Source organism: Schistocerca americana, chromosome 8 (genome assembly GCF_021461395.2).
Source record: "Schistocerca americana isolate TAMUIC-IGC-003095 chromosome 8, iqSchAmer2.1, whole genome shotgun sequence".
Taxonomy (NCBI): Eukaryota; Metazoa; Arthropoda; class Insecta; order Orthoptera; family Acrididae; genus Schistocerca; species Schistocerca americana.
Genome location: NC_060126.1, coordinates 288,712,082 through 288,732,925, shown reverse-complemented (window position 1 = coordinate 288,732,925; position 20,844 = coordinate 288,712,082).

Genomic DNA, 20,844 nt, shown 5'->3' with positions numbered 1-20,844 from the left:
GCGAATTTGCTGATTTCGGAATCGAGCCGTAATTTTAACATTTATGATCTTATTACTGGAAAATTTCTTCTGGGATAAGGTTTTTAGCGATTGTTTATAACTTTATGCAAATGCAAATGTGTTCATAGAATCCAATTTTGCTGTAAATAATTGAAAAGCACGAACATAGGAGTTTCAAACTTGTTCTAAAAGGAGTACATAAACGCACAGAAAGTGATAATGGAGCTAATTGGAACATTATTTCATATGAGCTTTAACTTGCAGTTATTTTACATTGTTACACTGCTTGGTCTTTTTGCGGCAGTTGGCACATATAGCTGCTATTTCAATTAAATGCAAACATATTCACATTTTGTAGCAAAAAGCGACAGAACGTCATTCAAGACGGATGTTTCGACGTGCTATTCAGAGAGGGACATAGATTCTTTTGCACTATATACCGAAACGCGTAAGTAAATATACGATTTATTACTAAAATGTATCTTTATGATTTCTCGATAGTTAGAACATTTAATGGACGTAACCTCACTTACAATAACACAACGTAACTGAAAATAACACCAATTAAATTCTCCTAAATATAAATCGAAATATTTGATTACGTTTGATTTTATAATATTCTTGGTATCAAGGACGTGTCGCAAATGCACTGCACAGCAAGTCTAAGAGTTACAACGTACAATCAGTCTCATACTGAATGACCATCTTTTCCGGTATTGTCACAAGAATTTCGAAGTTCCGACAGATAGTACTTTGAAGATTTTGTTTCAGTTGAAGTGATAAAGTTCGGGGCACTTTTTCTTCTAAATCTGTGCATTAGATCACCATAAAACGCTTCCTGGCCCTGTCAGGATCGTTATGCTGAATATGTACGTGGAATACGACAAAGCATACAGTTATTTTGATTGACGACTACTGCTACAGATACATATAGACTGCAGAGACAAAGAAAGTGGTCCACCTGCCTAATATCGTATAGGACCCACGCGAGCAAGCAGAAGTACCGCAACACGACGTGGCATGGATGAAGTAGTGCTGTGTCCTGCGGCGTTGACCATAAATCTTTAAGAGTACGAGGGGGTCCTCTTCTGAACAGCAGGTGGCAAGGCATCCCAGATATGCTCAATAATGTTCATGTCTGGGGAGTTTGGTGTCCAGCCGAAGTGTTTAAGCTCAGAAGAGTGTCCTTGGAGCCACCCTGTAGGAAATGTGGGCATGTAGAGTGTCACATTCCTGGTACTGCCAAAGTCTGTCGGAATGCACAATGGACATGAATAGTTGCAGGTGATGAGACAGGAAGATTACGTACGTGTCACCTATCAGAGTCATATCTAGACGTATTAGGGATCCAATATCACTCCAACTGCACACGCCACACATCATTACAGACACTCTACAAGCTTGAACAGTCCTCTGCTGACATGCAGGGTCCATGAATTCATGAGGTTGTCTAATACGCGTACACGTCCATCCGCTCGGTACAATTTGAAACGAGATTCATCCTACCATATAACATGTCTCCACTCATCAACAGTCCAGTGTCGATGTTGACGGGCCCAGGCAAGGCGTAAAGCTTTGTGCTCTGCAGTCATCAAGGGCACATGAGTGTGCCTTCGGCTCCTAAAGCCCATATCGATGATGTTTCGTTGAATGGTTCGCACACTGATGGCCCTGCATTGAAATAGGTAGCAATTTGCGGAAGGGTTGCACTTCCGTCACGCTGAACGCTTCTCTTCTGTCGTCGTTGTTCTCGTTCTTGCAGGATATTTTTCCGGCCGCAGGGGTGTCGGAGATTTTATATTTTACCGGATTCCTGATATTCATGATACACTCGTGAAATTGTCGAACGGAAAAATGCCCACTTCATCACTACCTCGGAGATGCTGTGTCCCATCGTTCGAGCGCTGGCTAGAACACCACGTTCAAACTCACTAAAATCTTGATAACCTTCCGTTTTAGCAGCAGTAACCTATCTAGTAACTGCTCCATATCTTATATAAGCGTTGCCGACCGCAGGGCCGTATTCTGCCTCCTTACATATGTCTGTATTCGAAAACGCATGCCTGTACCAGTTTCTTTGGAGCTTCAGTGTAGTTTTCAGCTTACCCAGACAATGGCTTTTTCCTCCTATTCGTATCTGAGTTTCTGTGTATGACCTTGGACTTTGGTTTCACATGTGGGATCAATTATATGACTGTGAATGTGTCAGGTGGCTATAATTTCACACCTTACAAACACTGATCCTCATACTTTGCCGTGAACTACAACCACAATTAGATATCATTTGATAGGTTGTACGTAGTGTATATGAATATTTAAAGGAGACTGACATTGTCACATACGCCTTGTAAATAATTGATAACGCTTATTGGATGAAGGGTGACGGAGTGTCTTTATTATAAAAACGGCGTAATGAACGATTGCCTATACTAATAGAGGTTGGAACGCCAGTGGAGATGAAACGGCAGGCAGAACTCAAGCTCTGGGTGGAAGGCCCGCACAGGTGTTGGTCCTGCTTAAAGACGTCGTGGCACCTGAGCTCTAGGGCCCAACAGGGTGGCGGGCAGCCGCTATTGTAGTAGGGCCGGAAGGATAACCGGATAATACTTTCGAACTCTGCAAATTTTGGACGCAGGTGAGAGGAACGAAGAAGCAGCACCTCGGAAACCACGCAGGCTTCGTTATTTCCAAGGATTTTTACTCAGAAGCGTACCATTGTACGAATATAGGTTTTTCCTCGCAAAATTTTCGCGCTGGACGACAAAAGACTAAAATATGGTGGTCGGCGTTCGGAAGAATCTGTAGAGAGGGAGAATATTCCGTGGTTTCGGGAATATGATTCGTTTTCAGAATTACGATGGTGGGGAAATGAGCCTTGCTGGGAAGCCAGCGGTGCAGAGACGAGGCCTTCCGTTGTGAGCGCCCGTGTGTGACGGTCGCTCGATATCAGCTTTGTTGGTACAGACGGACTTGCTGTCTTTGCTCTAGGGAGAGTTCATAGTTAGAACAGTTAGGAACTGTACTGTTGCGAACCTATACGATTCTGGACTTCACCTCCGAGTTGGAAGACGTCGTTGAGTACACAGCGTTCAGTAACTGGGAATACTTCCTCCGCCTACACTTACGTTGAGACGTTATTTGAACTGCGTCCTTATGGCTGGGAGTTCGCGTTTCTCGTCTGTAGAACACAGAGAGGAGAAGACAGTCAGAGGACCGCCTTCTGCCGTCCTAGTGTTTGAAAGAGTTTTTTTGTGGCTGGAGTTCTTCCATCGTCGCAGACGAGAACGAGAACTATCACTTTGACGTTCGGTTTATTAGGGCTATAAAAGCTAACAACTGTGATCACGTTAGGTTATTTCCACTGAGGTTCCACACCATTCCAGATCATCTTTGGAGTGTTTGGTATGTAGATGATGTCAGTCATTTCGTATTATTGAAATTAGAGCGCGCAGTCATAATAAGGGGCAAAGTTGGGCAATTGATTTTTAATTTTATTTAGGAAATGTAAACTTCGTAATATAAAGGTTGTTTTTTTAATCTACAATAAATATATAAGCGGGGACAACGTTTATCATTTAATAGTGTTAGTTGCCTTAATCATTTATTTATGTTTAGGTATTAATTTATATGTTAAAGTCCATTAAGAGATCCTAAAATCTGCTTCAGGGAGTAGTCCGACAGGGTCAAATCTTCATTTTAGCGTTTATTATTTTCCGTTCCGCACATTTATTTTTAGACCCGCCTGGAGTAGCATCTTGGAAATGCTGTGCTGCCGTACATGAATTTACATTGAAGGACTGAGCAAAATGTTCACATATGCGTGTCACTCGTCACTGTTGGCTGAGAAAATCGTGAGTTGTCACACAGGAGCGGAAGTTGTAATTTATACAACTTGCCAGAGACTCTCAGTTTTCCACGATGCTTCGGCTCGTAAGACGCTCCTGGAGTTCATTACTAATACCCAACGGTAGGATGTACCACAGCTGAAAGGAAGTGTTCCACGTCAAATAAAGCTGCTGTAGGTATGATTATCTTTCTATTTGATCGTGTTAAATATCGCGAGAAAGCACAGCAACTGAGAAGGCATGGATAAATGATAAAGCAGGCCGTTTACGAGCTTGCGTTTTCTCAACAAAAACTGTTGTGCCCACAATGAGGTCGAGGCAATCGCTAAGCCCCTTCCGGCGTGACAGCGAATTACGACACAGGGTCTCGGGTAAGCCGGGTTCCGCGTAGCTACCGGCAAGTGGTGCGAGACGGGCCGATCGCGTAGCAGCTGGCCTGCCTGCTCTTCCACAAAAAAGGGGGGCTACGGCTCGGGGAACGTGCTCGCTGGTACCACGTTAAATCTAGTGAAATGGTGTAAGAGGGAACAATGAGACCGACACGGCAGTAACTAAGAAACGGGAATAGCTGTGCGCACTGCGATACACGCCTACTGAACTCGTTGCTCTTTTCCTAAATCCGAAATCGATAGCAATGACACATCGATAGTTTATGTTCCAAAGGGCCTGTAAGCAGTATAAGTAAGTACGTGACATACACTCCTGGAAATGGAAAAAAGAACACATTGACACCGGTGTGTCAGACCCACCATACTTGCTCCGGACACTGCGAGAGGGCTGTACAAGCAATGATCACACGCACGGCACAGCGGACACACCAGGAACCGCGGTGTTGGCCGTCGAATGGCGCTAGCTGCGCAGCATTTGTGCACCGCCGCCCTCAGTGTCAGCCAGTTTGCCGTGGCATACGGAGCTCCATCGCAATCTTTAACACTGGTAGCATGCCGCGACAGCGTGGACGTGAACCGTATGTGCAGTTGACGGACTTTGAGCGAGGGCGTATAGTGGGCATGCGGGAGGCCGGGTGGACGTACCGCCGAATTGCTCAACACGTGGGGCGTGAGGTCTCCACAGTACATCGATGTTGTCGCCAGTGGTCGGCGGAAGGTTCACGTGCCCGTCGACCTGGACCGGACCGCAGCGACGCACGGATGCACGCTAAGACCGTAGGATCCTACGCAGTGCCGTAGGGGACCGCACCGCCACTTACCAGCAAATTAGGGACACTGTTGCTCCTGGGGTATCGGCGAGGACCATTCGCAACCGTCTCCATGAAGCTGGGCTACGGTCCCGCACACCGTTAGGCCGTCTTCCGCTCACGCCCCAACATCGTGCAGCCCGCCTCCAGTGGTGTCGCGACAGGCGTGAATGGAGGGACGAATGGAGACGTGTCGTCTTCAGCGATGAGAGTCGCTTCTGCCTTGGTGCCAATGATGGTCGTATGCGTGTTTGGCGCCGTGCAGGTGAGCGCCACAATCAGGACTGCATACGACCGAGGCACACAGGGCCAACACCCGGCATCATGGTGTGGGGAGCGATCTCCTACACTGGCCGTACACCACTGGTGATCGTCGAGGGGACACTGGATAGTGCACGGTACATCCAAACCGTCATCGAACCCATCGTTCTACCATTCCTAGACCGGCAAGGGAACTTGCTGTTCCAACAGGACAATGCACGTCCGCATGTATCCCGTGCCACCCAACGTGCTCTAGAAGGTGTAAGTCAACTACCCTGGCCAGCAAGATCTCCGGATCTGTCCCCCATTGAGCATGTTTGGGACTGGATGAAGCGTCGTCTCACGCGGTCTGCACGTCCAGCACGAACGCTGGTCCAACTGAGGCGCCAGGTGGAAATGGCATGGCAAGCCGTTCCACAGGACTACATCCAGCATCTCTACAATCGTCTCCATGGGAGAATAGCAGCCTGCATTGCTGCGAAAGGTGGATATACACTGTACTAGTGCCGACATTGTGCATGCTCTGTTGCCTGTGTCTATGTGCCTGTGGTTCTGTCAGTGTGATCATATGATGTATCTGACCCCAGGAATGTGTCAATAAAGTTTCCCCTTCCTGGGACAATGAATTCACGGTGTTCTTATTTCAATTTCCAGAAGTGTATTTGTAAGGAATGTAATATTAATTTTTGTCCTTTCTCTTTCACTATAGATCTGTTACGTCTGTCCGCAGCTCGTGGTCGTGCGGTAGCGTTCTCGCTTCCCACGCCCGGGTTCCCGGGTTCGATTCCCGGCGGGGTCAGGGATTTTCTCTGCCTCGTGATGACTGGGTGTTGCGTGATGTCCTTAGGTTAGTTAGGTTTAAGTAGTTCTAAGTCCTAGGGGACTGATGACCATAGATGTTAAGTCCCATGGTGCTCAGAGCCATTTGAACCATCTGTTACGTCTAAACTGTTGTTATTGAATGACCTGCGGTAGAATATGAGTGACATTATTTTCATTATACTTATTTGCGTGGCTGGCTCTGAGCACCATGGGACTTAACTTCTGAGGTCATCAGTTCCCTAGAACTTAGAACTACTTAAACCTAACTAACCTAAGGACATCACACACATCCATGCCCGAGGCAGGATTCGAACCTGCGACCGTAGCGGTCGCGCGGTTCCAGACTGATGCGCCTAGAACCGTTCGGCCACACTTATTTGTGTCATGCAGAACATTGAGCATGGATTGCTCCTTACGTGTATATTGTCTAGATGGATCGATAATCATATAACACCTTTCGCAACTGTAATTTGACTATCATTCTCTGTTTGTTGACTTACAGCAGTAGTAAATTTGTTGTTTCAGTAATTAGTTTTGGACCTAACATTTCGTTTGTTCACAAATTATAAGCACTGTTATAAAGATGATACATACATTATTTGGTTGCGCGTGTATCTATGGTTGTTTGTAGTATGCTATGTTCATAATGATCGTGGGTGCAATTAAACTTTTACTTCAGAAGATTGTGAAACGTTCTAGCATATTTCTGAGGAAGCTGAAATTTATAAACACATAGGAAAACAAACACAAGACATCCTGAACGAACAGAAGGATCTTACACATCAATACTATTTTAAAAATTTTAAACAGGTATACAGGGTGAGTCGCGTAAGACGTAACACCCCCTTTATTCCGGAGGCGATTGCACGTATCGGCATGCGGTTTTCGGCGAATCATAGCGGATTATGGGGCACATACGTTGGTACATGCACCATGATCAAAACGTTTGTATTGACCGAGCTAATGAGGCAAGTACATGTTTCTTTAAATAGGACTCTATACTTTTTTTACCATCGTTCGAACGCTCTGGAAAAGACGCGTATAGTGATGTAACGCATGTTGCCTATTGCGATTCAAACTTTGCTTAAAAGAGGACGGATGAGAATTTACCTTCGTAGCGTGGGCCGTGCATGCTGCATACAGCACCGCAGCTCGCCCTGCGGGTCGCGCGAGTCGTGTTTACTGTCTGCAGCCGCTTCCGGCCGCCTCGACCTTCAATCGTACAATATTTCCCAGCCTCTTTTAAGCGAAGTTTGAATCACAATAGCAACATTCGTTACATCACTATACGCGTCTTCTCCAGAGCGTTCGAATGATGGTAAAAAAAGTGTAGCGTCCCATTTAAGAAACACATACTTGCCTCATTATCTCGGTCAATATAAACGTTGTGATTATTGTGAATGTACCAAAGTATGTGCCGCATAGTTCTAGGAGCTACAGTCTGGGGCCGCGCGACCGCTGCGGTCGCAGGTTCGAATCCTGCCTCGCGCATGGATGTGTGTGATGTCCTTAGGTTAGTTAGGTTTAAGTAGTTCTAAGTTCTAGGGGACTGATGACCTCAGAAGTTAAGTCCCATAGTGCTCAGAGCCATTTGAACCATTTTTTTGTGCCCTATACTCGGCTATGATTCGCCGAACACCGCTTGTCGAAACGTGCAATCGCCCCCGGAATAATGGGGGTGTTACGTCTTACGCGACTCACCCTGTATATTAATAGCAGCCACTACCGCTATTAACGTAGACTGCTACAAACGTACATCAATCACAGACACAAGCGCAACCCAATCGATTGTGAGCGAGCAGCGATATCGTAAAGCCATATCGCGGATATGAGGTTATTTATCTTTGGTGTGCGCGAAGGCGCAGGCTCAGGTAATGTTAAGCTGTGTTGAAGTGAGAATGCAATTTTAATGTTATGTTTCAAATGTAAACTCTTAATTTATCAATGTGTTTAATGAACAAGATTACATTAAGTTTGTAACGGACACTGATTTGTGAAAGAGGAGGATTAATGGAACTAACTCTATTCCAGAAATGGACCGTCAGAGGCAAATATTGTATTCACATTTCTTTCTTTTTTTTTCATTATTGCTGCACCATCAGACTAAATTGCTTATTGTACTGAGAGTTGCTAGATTTGAAAGATAGGAAAGTGTATTGTTTGGATGTTAAGACGTTCATTAAATTTAAAATCAGCCATGAGCACTTTACACAGTATGCAAAAAAACCTAGTGTTGTCATTCATGCTCAGATGTCATTTTTCACTTACGTTTCTTTTGTAATTTTTAAGTGACCATGGTTTATTTTAAAAGCATACTTCGATTTGCAACAGACAAAGAACTCATTGCACCTCACGAGTGTCTGTGTAGATATAGTAATTTGCAGCTTTAGGATACCACTCGCAAGACAAAGCAGTACTGCAAGGCATTATCCAGATTTGTGCAGAACAGATGTAAGGACTAAATATTTCGATTTTTAAAATTCAATCTGGGCCGACTTACGTCATTCAGAAACAGTTAGATTTTCTGACAAGTTTTGCAAAACTAATTGTCGTAGGTTTTATGTCAAAGTCCATTATTCAGGCAGTTTATACTGTTCAAAATTCTTGCAGTCAGATTACTAACTTTTTCAGTATGAAAGACTGCCCTTTACGTTATGACGATTGATTATCATTACAATTCAGCTTTGACTTCACATTACAACAGTATAATTTTCTATTACGATTCATTATTACTACTGCACAGCACTTATTATTCAAAACAGAGTACATCGGTCATATTTTTATTATTAAAAAAAACTTTCACTTGGCGACCCTACCAGAATGAGAAAGTAGAGAAGCGTTCAATGAAGCTTGTTTTAAATTGACAAATTATTGTTCAGCTTGGTCATCCCAGAACCAGTTGGAGTTTTTGCCGCTAAGTTGACACAAACGTGGGGTATCGAGAGTCTTGTAGTGCACAAAACGGCGGGAAATATTTACCAAACCGAGAAGACTTCTGACTTGACATTTGAAAGTGAGTCTGGTCATGTCACGGATAGCTTGCAGCTTTTCTGGGCCAGATTCAATGCCAGAAACAGATATGACGTGACCTAAAAATGTGATGTTAGATTTGCTGAATTCAGGTTTGCTCAGGTTGACTGTAACACCATGGTCAGAAAAGACTTGTAACAAAGAATTCAAGGTATCATTGTCCTCATCCCTGGTCTTTTCGGTTATGAGAATATCAACGTAAACGGTAATCTTATTTTTCAAATGATCCGGTAAAACAGAATTTAAACCTATGATGAATGCTGCAGACAGATGTTTAATCCAAAGGGGAGTTTACAGAACTGATAGCATATGCCAAAACAGAGAAAGGCCATATATTTGCGGCAATTAGGGTGCAATTCAGTCTGCCGAAAACTGGATTTTAAGTCAAGAGAGGAGAAAACTGTGACGCCGTGAAATTTCTGAAGAATCTCTTCCAAAGTTTGTGGTCTGTTGGTTTCGGAATAATAATGTTGTTAATTTGTCTCGAATCGAGAACAAGCTTCAGTGAAACATCTTTCTTCCGCACAATATGAAGCGGACTGTTATAACGGCTGACTGCCGGCTCAGTAATACCTTGTTGAAGCATGGAATTAATTTATTCTTTAACTTTCTGACGATAAACAAAAGGAATAATGTAGTGTCGTTCAACAATGTTCTGAATTAGCATATTGCTGTCTAGACTGTTGAAAGTTGTGATTCTGCTGTTGGTAGTAATTAGGAAGAAATTGTTACTGCTGAAAATGTTGTAGGTTATTACCATTAAAATTCTGGTTGCTGTTAAAATTTCTGTTATGTCTTTCATTACCAAAGTAGTTACCCTTATTGCGATTGAAAAACGTTCCAGAATGACCACCGTTGTGTTTGTAGTGAAAATTATGGTTGTTGTTAGAGAAGTTATTATTATTCTTCTACTGACAAAACGACAGATCAGTTTCAAGTAACTGTAAAATCTTACGAAAAGCATGTGTCTTAGATCTACATCTACATCTACATCCACATCCATACTCCGCAAGCCACCTGACGGTGTGTGGCGGAGGGTACCTTGAGTACCTCTATCGGTTCTCCCTTCTATTCCAGTCTCGTATTGTTCGTGGAGAGAAAGATTGTCCGTATGCCTCTGTGGGGACTCTATTTTCTCTGATTTCATCCTCATGGTCTCTTTGCGAGATGTACGTAGGAGGGAGCAATATACTGCTTGACTCCTCGGTGAAGGTATGTTCTCAAAACTTCAACAAAAGCCCGTACCGAGCTACTGAGCGTCTTCCACTGGAGTTTATCTATCATCTCCGCAACGCTTTTGCGATTACTAAATGATCCTGTAACGCAGCGCGCTGCTCTCCGTTGGATCTTCTCTATCGCTTGTATCAACCCTATCTGGTACGGATCCCACACCGGTGAGCAGTATTCAAGCAGTGGGCGAACAAGTGTACTGTAACCTACTTCCTTTGTTTTCGGGTTGCATTTCCTTAGCATTCTTCCAATGAATCTCATTCTGGCATCTGCTTTACCGACGATTAATTTTATATGGTCATTCCATTTTAAATCACTCCTAATGCCTACTCCCAGATAATTTATGGAATTAACTGCTTCCAGTTGCTGACCTGCTATATTGTAGCTAAATGATAAAGGATTTCTTTCTATGTATTCGCAGCACATTACACGTGTCTACATTGAGATTCAATTGCCATTCCCTGCATCATGCGTCAATTCGTTGCTGATCCTCCAGCATTTCAATACAATTTTCCCTTGGTACAACCTCTCGATATACTACAGCATCATCCACAAAAAGCCTCAGTGAACTTCCGACGTTTGTTGAGTTGCTCTTAACGCACTTCTCAGATTTCCTGGAAGTTTTGAAATACAGATGTGGATCAGACCTGACGGGCTGAATGGCTCAAGTAAATGCTAGTTTTTTTGTACATGTATTCGAAGTACTGAGAAAGATAACTGAATAATGAAATATGGGCATAAATGACGGCACTTAATTTTTTGCATACTGTGAAGAAGTGCTCATGGCTGATTTTAAATTTAATGAACGTCTTAACATCCGAACAATAAATACAATCTTTCAAATCCAGCAACTCCCACTACAACAACCAAGTTAGTCCGGTGGCGCAGCAATAATGATAAAAAAAGAAACATCAATATAATATTTGCCTCAGACATTCCATTTCTGGTATACAATTAGTTCCATTAAATTTCCTCCTTGACAAATCAGTTTCCGTTACGATCTTGATGTAATCACGTTCAATAACCACATCCTGAAATTGAGAGTTTACGTTTGAAACATAAGATTACAATTGCTTCCTCACTTCAACACAGCTTAACATTATCTGAACCCTGTGCCTTTGCGCACACATACGATAATTATCTAACTGCTGCGATACAGCTTTACAACATCGCTGCTCGCTCAAAATTGATACAGATACCAAAATGATGCCTGGCACCTATCAATATCTCATCTGTATAACAGTGTTTATACTTCGCTGACTTATGATGTCGTAGCTCCAAAACTGTCAAATTATTGTCATAAATTCATTACTACTTTAATTCAACAAATATAGAACGACAGTCAAAATACAGTTGCCAACTACCTTATGTGTATGTCGATCCATCTAAACAATATACACGTAATAAGCTATCCGTGTTCGACTTCCTACAATAACATAAATATGTACAAAGAGTGTAATGTTATCCACAGTGTGCCGCAGGTCACTCCATTGTTAATGTTTAGCCGAAACAGATCTGTAGTGAAAGAGAAAGAAATAAAAATAAATGTCACACTGCAACGAGTCTGGACACTCTTTATAAATATTTGTCACTTGTCAAATTGATAGCTTCAGACGAAAACCGCTTTTTAAACTATAACCCAAAAGTCTACGTAAAAAAAGTAGCCACTGATGAAACATAACAGGCCCTTTCAGCCACTTCATAAAAAAGCAAGCAAACTTCGGCCGCTCTGGCCTTAGGCGTGCCAGTCAGGACTGATCGAACGCCGGGTTAGCCTCAGCCAGTGGCGGCATCTCAATGCCATATGGAGGGGCACGGCGTCAGAACACCGCTCTCCCGACTAACTCGGCTTTGGAGATCTTTTAACCGCTACCCCTGACTCAGCTCATCAGTTAGCGTTACGAGGCTGAGGGGAAATAGGCCCTGTCCTCGCAACTGAGGCAGTGGAAAGAACTGAATCCAGGTCATCAGCATGGCAGCCATATACGTTGACCACTCGACTATGACTGTGGAGGTCACTTCATACAATTGCTTTGCATTACCCGTCCCTAAACTTATCGTTCTCTGTACCTGTATTTTTATTACCAGCTTTCTTCGTGTGGTTAAAGTTCTTGTATTTGGTTCAGTTTTTTGAAATTATCCTCAACTTTAGTGACGTGCGCTGCACGTCAGAATCACCTGTTATTCGCAATGACGTAATAGCTGAAATGGGTGATGATAATTTCCATGGACTAGCTCTACAAATTTGCAATGGAGGCACTGCTCTTCTTAATTTGACACATTCTTAGAAAATCCATTTGAAGTAATTATGCTATTTCAGTGGAAACAAGAAGTCAAAATACCTCGAATCTGGTGATATTATATGTCTATTAAAGCAAACCGCTGCTATATTCAAAGACTTCTGTTACGATGCTAAGATTATTTTGGCTCCATGCCCATTATCAAGCTATCTGCAAACACGGCATTGCTAGTGCATATATCAGTGTCTGTTTGTGGTGATTAATAACAATTCTGTATATTTCTGTCGTAGTACTTGCTTCCACAACACACTGATAACGCTATTGCTGTATGCTGCGTATCGTAGGTATAGGTAGACGAGATTGAAGATGTGTCATGTCTCAGCAGTAGAATTTGTGGCTGAGTAATATTCGCTATGACTGCTTCGATTGACAGCTGAGTTAGTGATGTTATATGGTTTCATAATTGGAAAGACAGCACCAGCGAACAATAGCAAATCATTTACAACTACGACACATCTTTATAAACGAATAACCCTATTATGTAAGTATACAACATCGCTGATTTATATGTCAATTGAAGCTGTCAAACTAATTGAAACTGCTAAAGCCGGCCGGCGTGACCGAGCGTTTCTAGGCTCGTCAGTCTGGAACCGCGCGTCCGCTACGGTCGCAGGTTCGAATCCTGCCACGGGCATGGATGTGTGTGATGTTCTTAGGTAAGTTAGGTTTAAGTAGTTCTAAATTCTATGGGACTGATGACCTCTGATGTGATGTTAAGTCCCATTATGCTCAGAGCCATTTGAACCATTTGAAACTGCTAAACAGGATTTAGCGAATATTGATCAGTAACAAATTCCATTACTGAGACATTACATATCCACAATTTCGTCTACTCTACACCTACGATACGCACCAGTACAAGGTATTGGGCAGCGACAGCATTAACAATATGTTGTGGAAGTAAGTACTACGACAGAAGTATACAAAATTGTTGTTAGTTACGGATACAAATGTATGCACTAATAATTCCATATGCTTGCAGATATCTTGATAATGAGCATGGAGCCGAATCAAGCTTGTATTATCATAAAATAACATCACAACAAAAGAACTGTGTATGTAACAGCTTTTTGGCATACTCGAAATATAATGTGTTTGTAACACATCTACAATGCTGCAGGCCCAGAACAACTTAAAATCTGATAACCAGTTTTACTTAAAAGATGATGTTTTGATTACTATAAAACTAATGAAAACACCAACGAGGAGTCATCGATAACTTAGTAATGCATTGCCTAGACTAAATTCAATTTCAGTTTCGTATTCCCCTGATCAAAGGGATTCGTTTACTGTACGTCACAATAGCAATCTGTTTGATTTTTATTTTGACATTTTTTTAGTAATTTTTGTTTTTAGCACGTCCAACCCCTTTCAACCTGGTTCAATATATATATAATAACAAGATTTGCATGCGAACGGATTCGGCAATTTCTGATGGACTCCCAATGTCATTTGGACATTCTGAATTATCCATACTGTAACTGACCATCAACAAAGCTTCAGTTAACATGAAAGATGATTCTTCAGATACGTCGTAGTTCCAACGAAGAGTTTGTTTAACGCCATGGGAATGATGCAGCAGGTCAAGAGTACTGAAGAAGCCAGGCACGGGTGGGAGTTGTAGACGCCGACTTGACACAGTATCGGCAACGCTACTAAACAGGCGCTACAGACGTGCATGTTTTCAAGATGGCACTGTATTTTTTTTTTTTTTGCCCACTGTGATGGTGGCAACACTGACCACTCGTATCATAGTTTTTGTACTCAATAACAATAAATAAACATTACTCAAGACTTTTGTTTATTATTTCTAAAGACAAAATGAAACGTTTCTAAAGTTTGCTAGCGATGTGGAGACTGAAATAAGCAATACCAGAGTAGGCTTTTCATCTGAAGACGAGTGGAAAACTATAAAAAGGTCAATCACGGATGTCAGACGGACAAAAGTAACATTGGGTAGCAGCAGAAATACTGCAATTGATCGACTAAAGAAGGAAGTACGGAAATGTTCAGGCAAACAGATGGATACTGCACTACTAAGTCAGGAATACGGGAACACAAGACAAAATGACTGCATTGAAAATGTGAAGACATGGAAAAAGAAATGATCGCAGGAAGGAGTGACTCAGCATATAGTTAGAACAAAGCAACGTTTGGTGAAATTAAAATCAAGAGTGCTGGCATTAAGAGTGTGAAAGGGAATTCCACGGTTAAACCCAGAGGAGAGAGAGCGAACAGGTGGAAAGAGTACATCAAATGCCTATGTGAGGGGGGAAGACTTGTCTGGTGACATGATAGAGGGAAAAACAGGAGTCGATAGGAACAAGGTAGGGGTACCAGTATTTGAGTCAGAATTTAAACGAGCTATGGAGGACTAAGATCAAAAGGGATAGATACCATTCCATCGGAATTTCTACAATCGTTAGATGAACTGGCAAGAGAACGACTGTTTACGTTGTTGGCGGCACATTATCAGATTTTCGGAGAAACGTCGTCCACACAGTTCCGAAGATATCAAGAGCTGACAAGTGCGAGAATTATCGCACAATCATCGTAAATGCTCCAGCATCCAAGTTGCTGGTTAGAATAATATACAGAAGAAGGGAAAAGGAAATTGAGGATCTGTTAAATGGCGGTAAGTTTCGTCTTATGAAAGGTAAACACAACAGAGATACAGTTACGACGTTGAGCTTTATAATGGAAGCAATGATGTCAGGAAGAATTCCGGTAACAGCTGGTAAAATTCTTGTTCTTTAAAACATAGCTGGTTACGTGGCCTAAAGCTGCATAATCAGATGCAACAACGCTAAGTGAACATAGGCATACCCGTAACTCCTACTAAAAATTTTGAATTAGGAATTCTTCCTAACATCATGCCTTTCAACAGGTGTGGATCCCCGGAATAATAATTTTTAATGAAGCAAGACTGAGGAAACATTAGGATATGTTTATCGAATATGTCGACGTGAACAAAGCGTTGGCAATGTAATATGGTGCAAGATGCTCGAAATTTGGAGAAAAATAGGGGTTAGCTATAGAGAAAGACGTAATATAAAAGATGTAAAAGAACGAAGGGGGAAGAACAACAATGGAAGACCATCGACGAGGTGTTCGGATTAAAAAGGGTGTAAGGCAGAGATGCTGTCTTTCGACCCTATTGTTCTCTCTGTACATTGAAGAATCAATAACGAAAAAGAGAGAACGATTCAAGAGTAGGGTAAAGTTTAGGGTGAAAGGATGACAATGTAAGATTCGGTGATGAGACTGCTACCATAAGCGAAAGTGAACATTCAGCATTTGTTAAATGGAAAGAACAGTCTAATGGTACAAAATATGGAACGAGAATAAAACTAAAAAAGACAAGTAGAGGTAGCAGAAATTGACGAATTCTGCTGCCGTGGAAGCCAAATAACCCATGACGGACGAGGCTAAGTCATAAAAAGCAGACTAGCACAGGCGAAGAGAACATTTGTGACCAAGAGAATTTTACTCGTATCAAACAAAGGCCTTAATCTGAGGAAGAAATTTCTGAGAATGGACGTTTGGAGCACAGCATTGTATCGTGCCGAATCATGGAAAGTGGGAAAAAGAAGAGAATCGAAATGTCTGAGATGTGGTGCTACAAAAGAGTGTTTAAAAATAGGTGGAGGGCAAGGAATGAGAAGTTCTCCGCAGAAACTGAGAAGAAAAGAACGTATGGGAACCACAAAGAAAGTGAAGGGGCAGGACGAGAGCACATGTGTCAAGACATTAGGGAAAAACGGGTATCGTGCTACAGATCAAAAGCTGTAGAGGAAGACAGAGATTTGGATACATCCAGCAAATCATTGAGGAGCTAGAGTGTAAGTGTTACTCTGAGATAAAGAGGTCAACGCAGGGGAGGAATTCGTGGCGGTTCGCGTTCAAAATGGCTCTGAGCACTATGGGACTCAACTGCTGAGGTCATTAGTCCCCTAGAACTTAGAACTAGTTAAACCTAACTAACCTAAGGACATCACAAACATCCATGCCCGAGGCAGGATTCGAACCTGCGACCGCAGCGGTCTTGCGGTTCCAGACTGCAGCGCCTTTAACCGCACGGGCACTTCGGCCGGCGCGGTTCGCGTTAAACCAGTCAGAAGACTGATGACAAAAAAAAAGGAAAGAAGAAAATCACCTGAGTTATAAAATGAACCTACAGCCTAGGACAAGCAACGAACAGTTGATAAGTATATCCACAGAAGTATTGTATTTAGAATTCTGCATTGTTAGCAGGGTTTCGTAATAATGCCACTGCAAACTATGAGAAGATCTAAATCCAGCTTAAACAGCCGTGCTTAATAAATCTAGAACCAATTGTTATCTTACCTAGCACAGACACATTCATTTGACACAGTGTTTGGAAACAATTTCGTTCTCTAGAAGTGGTTCAATTGATTAAAAATCAGTCATCTGACTTATCAAACTTAATAGCATATCAGCGGTACGCAACTATAGTTGATGTGCTTGGCCTGGAGCAACTGTGTTATGTGTCTTTAGAAGTCTCACAGTGGTTCTGTAGTACAAAGTCTCTCTCACTCGGCATGTAGCACAAGATGTGAGTTATTGTCACTCACCGAAGGTGATATTGTGAAGTAGGGACCCAGTGTACTAGCAGAGGCGTGCATTTTGATCTACAAAGTGTTCGAGAAAAGAAGTGCAGCGCAGACTGTGAGAGGAATGGGGTTCGCGCTGGGGGTTGTACAGGCGTGGACTCAGTTTTACGATCAGTTTACTAGACATCAGGCAGCGGCCTTGCCGCAGTGGCTACACTGGTTTCCGTCAGATCACCGAAGTAAAGCGCTGTCGGGTGTGGCCGGTACTTGGATCGGTAACCATCCGGGCTGCCATGGGCTGTTGTTGCCGTTTTTTGGGGTGCACTCAGCCTAGTGATGCCAATTTAGGAGCTACGCGAGCGAATAGTAGCGGCTCTGGTCACAGAAAATCATCGTGATGACTGGGAGAGAGGTGTGCTGACCACATGCCCCTCTTATCAGCATCCTCAACTGAGGATGACTTGGCGGTCGGATGGTACCCATGGGCCACGTGTGGCCTGAAGACGGAGTGTTTGCTTTATTACTAGACATCAAATATGTTTCTTGAGAACTGACAGTAAGCAAAATAATTCAACTGCAGCCCAATTAGAGTTCTTGAATTCAGGACTTGAAATAAGGGGATAACAATATAAGCTTCATTCAACACAAATTAGAAAAACTGAAATTAGACTTCTCCCCACCAAGGAAAATCGAGAAAACAACAACAATACTTCACAACATACACACCAACATGGCTAATGACAGTAACTTCCACAGAAGACAACTCTCTGGCTTAATTAGGGTTTAATTACATTAACACAGAACCAAACATTGATCTAACAGCATTTCCATCAAGCACCGTACTATCAGTTAACAACAATACTACTGGTGTAATTTCCGCAATTACAATGTTCAGTCGCGCTCATCGCTCATAGCGTAATAGTTTTTCTCCTCAGTCTTCTGACTGTTCTGATGCGACCCGCCACGAATTTCTCTCGTGTGCCATCCTCTTCATCTCGGAGTAGCAACGGTAAACCATGTCCTCAATTACTTGCTGTATGTTATACCTGTCTTCCTTTACAGGTTTTACTCTCTACAGTTTCTCCAGTACCAAGGAAGTTATTCCCTGATGTCTGAACAGATGTCTTACCATCCTGTCCGTTCTTCTTGTCCATGTTTTCCATAAATTCCTTTCCTTGCCAATTCTATATGGAACTCCCTCATTCCTTACCTAATCAGTCGACCTAATTTTCACCAGCCTTCTGTAACACCATATCTCAAATGCTTCGATTCTCCTCTTTTCCCGTTTCCCCACAATCCATTTTTCAGTACCATACAATGCTATCATCCAGACGCACATTCTCAGGAATTTCTTCCTCAGATTAAGATCTATGTTTGATACTAGCTGACGTTTCTTTGCCAACGTAATAATGAAAAGATGATTTTCTATACAATGGCACACAGAGTAAACAATCAAGCACGCTGTTAGCGTACTAATAATAAAATAATTTTCTGTACAGCACATACAAAAGCAATCTCAGAGCGTAAATTAAGTAAGATTAATAAGGCTTTCGCTTACAGAAAATGACTGCAAACTTAGCATGCCCAATAATAACCTCAGAACGTCACACTGTACACACGGGACCTTGAAAGTGGCTAATTTGTTATTGTTGTATCGCAATGTATAATTATATTTACTGGTGTTTTGTCTGTGTGCCAATGTGAAGTTAAACTCGTGACGAAAGAAAGAGTTGAGCTCCTATTTAAAGTTGTTAAATTTAAGAAATCTGTCCTGTTGGCCATAATACAAGCAATCTGACTGCGAGAAAAATATGAAATAGAAATAACCACTCAAAACGGTCTTCCGAAAAGCGTCTCACTGTTGAAATGTTAATTGGATCACACATAAATTATAAATGACCCACCTGTTTGTATAATGAAAATTCTGTGATGCTGCTGCTGCTGTGCTAGTCAAAAAATAAAAATTCAAACTATTAGCAACGCGATATGTAATACGTGCCTTAAGCTGTAGAGACTGCTACGCAAAACTTCTGAGGTAATAAATCTCATTACTGCAGTGATCATTGTAAATTAAAGTTCTTTTACTGAGAAACTCAGGAAATCAAAATTATGTGTATCAAACTTGAAATAAAGGTATGAATGCTGACTAATGGAGAAACAATAAAGTAATTGTATTACCATGTTAGGACGAGTAGGTCGGCCTTATGCAAGACACCTTTTCAGTTTTGTTTTACCCAGATATGTTTCAGCACTTTTTGTGCTATCTTCAATGCATCATTTTATTTTATTTTTAATTTTTATTTTTTTTTAATTTTTTTCTTACTTACATGAAGCTATCGGCTATTTATGTTGGTAGCTAGTCTGCTACACAATCTACAACTGGCGGAATTCCTCGTCCTGTTTTCATAGCAAGCATCGACATAAGAAGAATTGAAACACAAGAAGCTTTACTTCTGCCAGTATGGAAATATCCCCCAGGTTGTGGCTAAGCCATGTCTCCGCAATATCCTTTCTTTCAGGAGCGCTAGCTCTGCAAGGTTCGCAGGGGAGCTTCTGTGAAGTTCGGAAGGTAGGAGACGAGATACTGGCAGAAGTAAAGTTGTGAGGACGGGGCGTGAGTCGTGCTTGGGTAGCTCAGTTGGTAGAGCACTTGCCCGCGAAAGGAAAAGGTCCCGAGTTCGAGTCTTGGTCCGGCATACAGTGTTAATCTGCCAGGAAAGTTTCGTATCAGAGCGCACTCCGCTGCAGAGTGAAAATCTCATTCTGGAAACTTGAAATATTGAAAATTCACTTTTCATTGACAGTGGAAAAACCTGAAATAATTCTCTTTAGTTTCTTACAAAAACATATGCTATCCATCTTTAAAGAAACATCAGTAAATAACACGTTTTTTGTTATCATAAAAATCTCCAATTCTAAACCCCAGACCAAATTAATTACTATGCTTGCATATCGCGGCAAATACGCTATTGCAGTACCTTTTGAAATTTTCTGAATGAATTTACTAGACATCTCTCCATAAATGAAAGAAAACAAGAAAATTATTGCCGGCACACAACACAGCCTAAACACATCTTACTCCATCACAAGATTTAACTCGACTCCCCTCTCTCCAAGACTGCACGCCACTCACAAGCTAAGGTTGTACTAACTGTCTCTCACAGCGCAATCTCTTTGTCAGAGATGTTGTGTGCTATTACTCAGATGCTATTGAGGCTTTACTTTTCCTCACGACGTCCAGAATATTACCAAAATTACAAGGTTCTGTATAAAATAAAACCCTTGAGTTACCCCTTGGCCTCGCCGGCCAGAATTTTGCAGGATAATTTCTGTAGATTACATAGATTAGACCGCAAAATTCTACACTACTCATAAAAAAGGAAAAATACAAGAACACATAATCATATTTAACATAGAAGGAAAACTGTGAAATTAAAGTTACTGGTTTGTTCTATGAACATATTTAATGCTGTAATGCACTAATGCAGAAAGCAGTCCATGTAAACCAGTACTGAACGCATCTCAGTGTTCTTATTCACAATTATGTTCATTCATAAAGAGCCCAAGTAATGTCTGCATCTCAG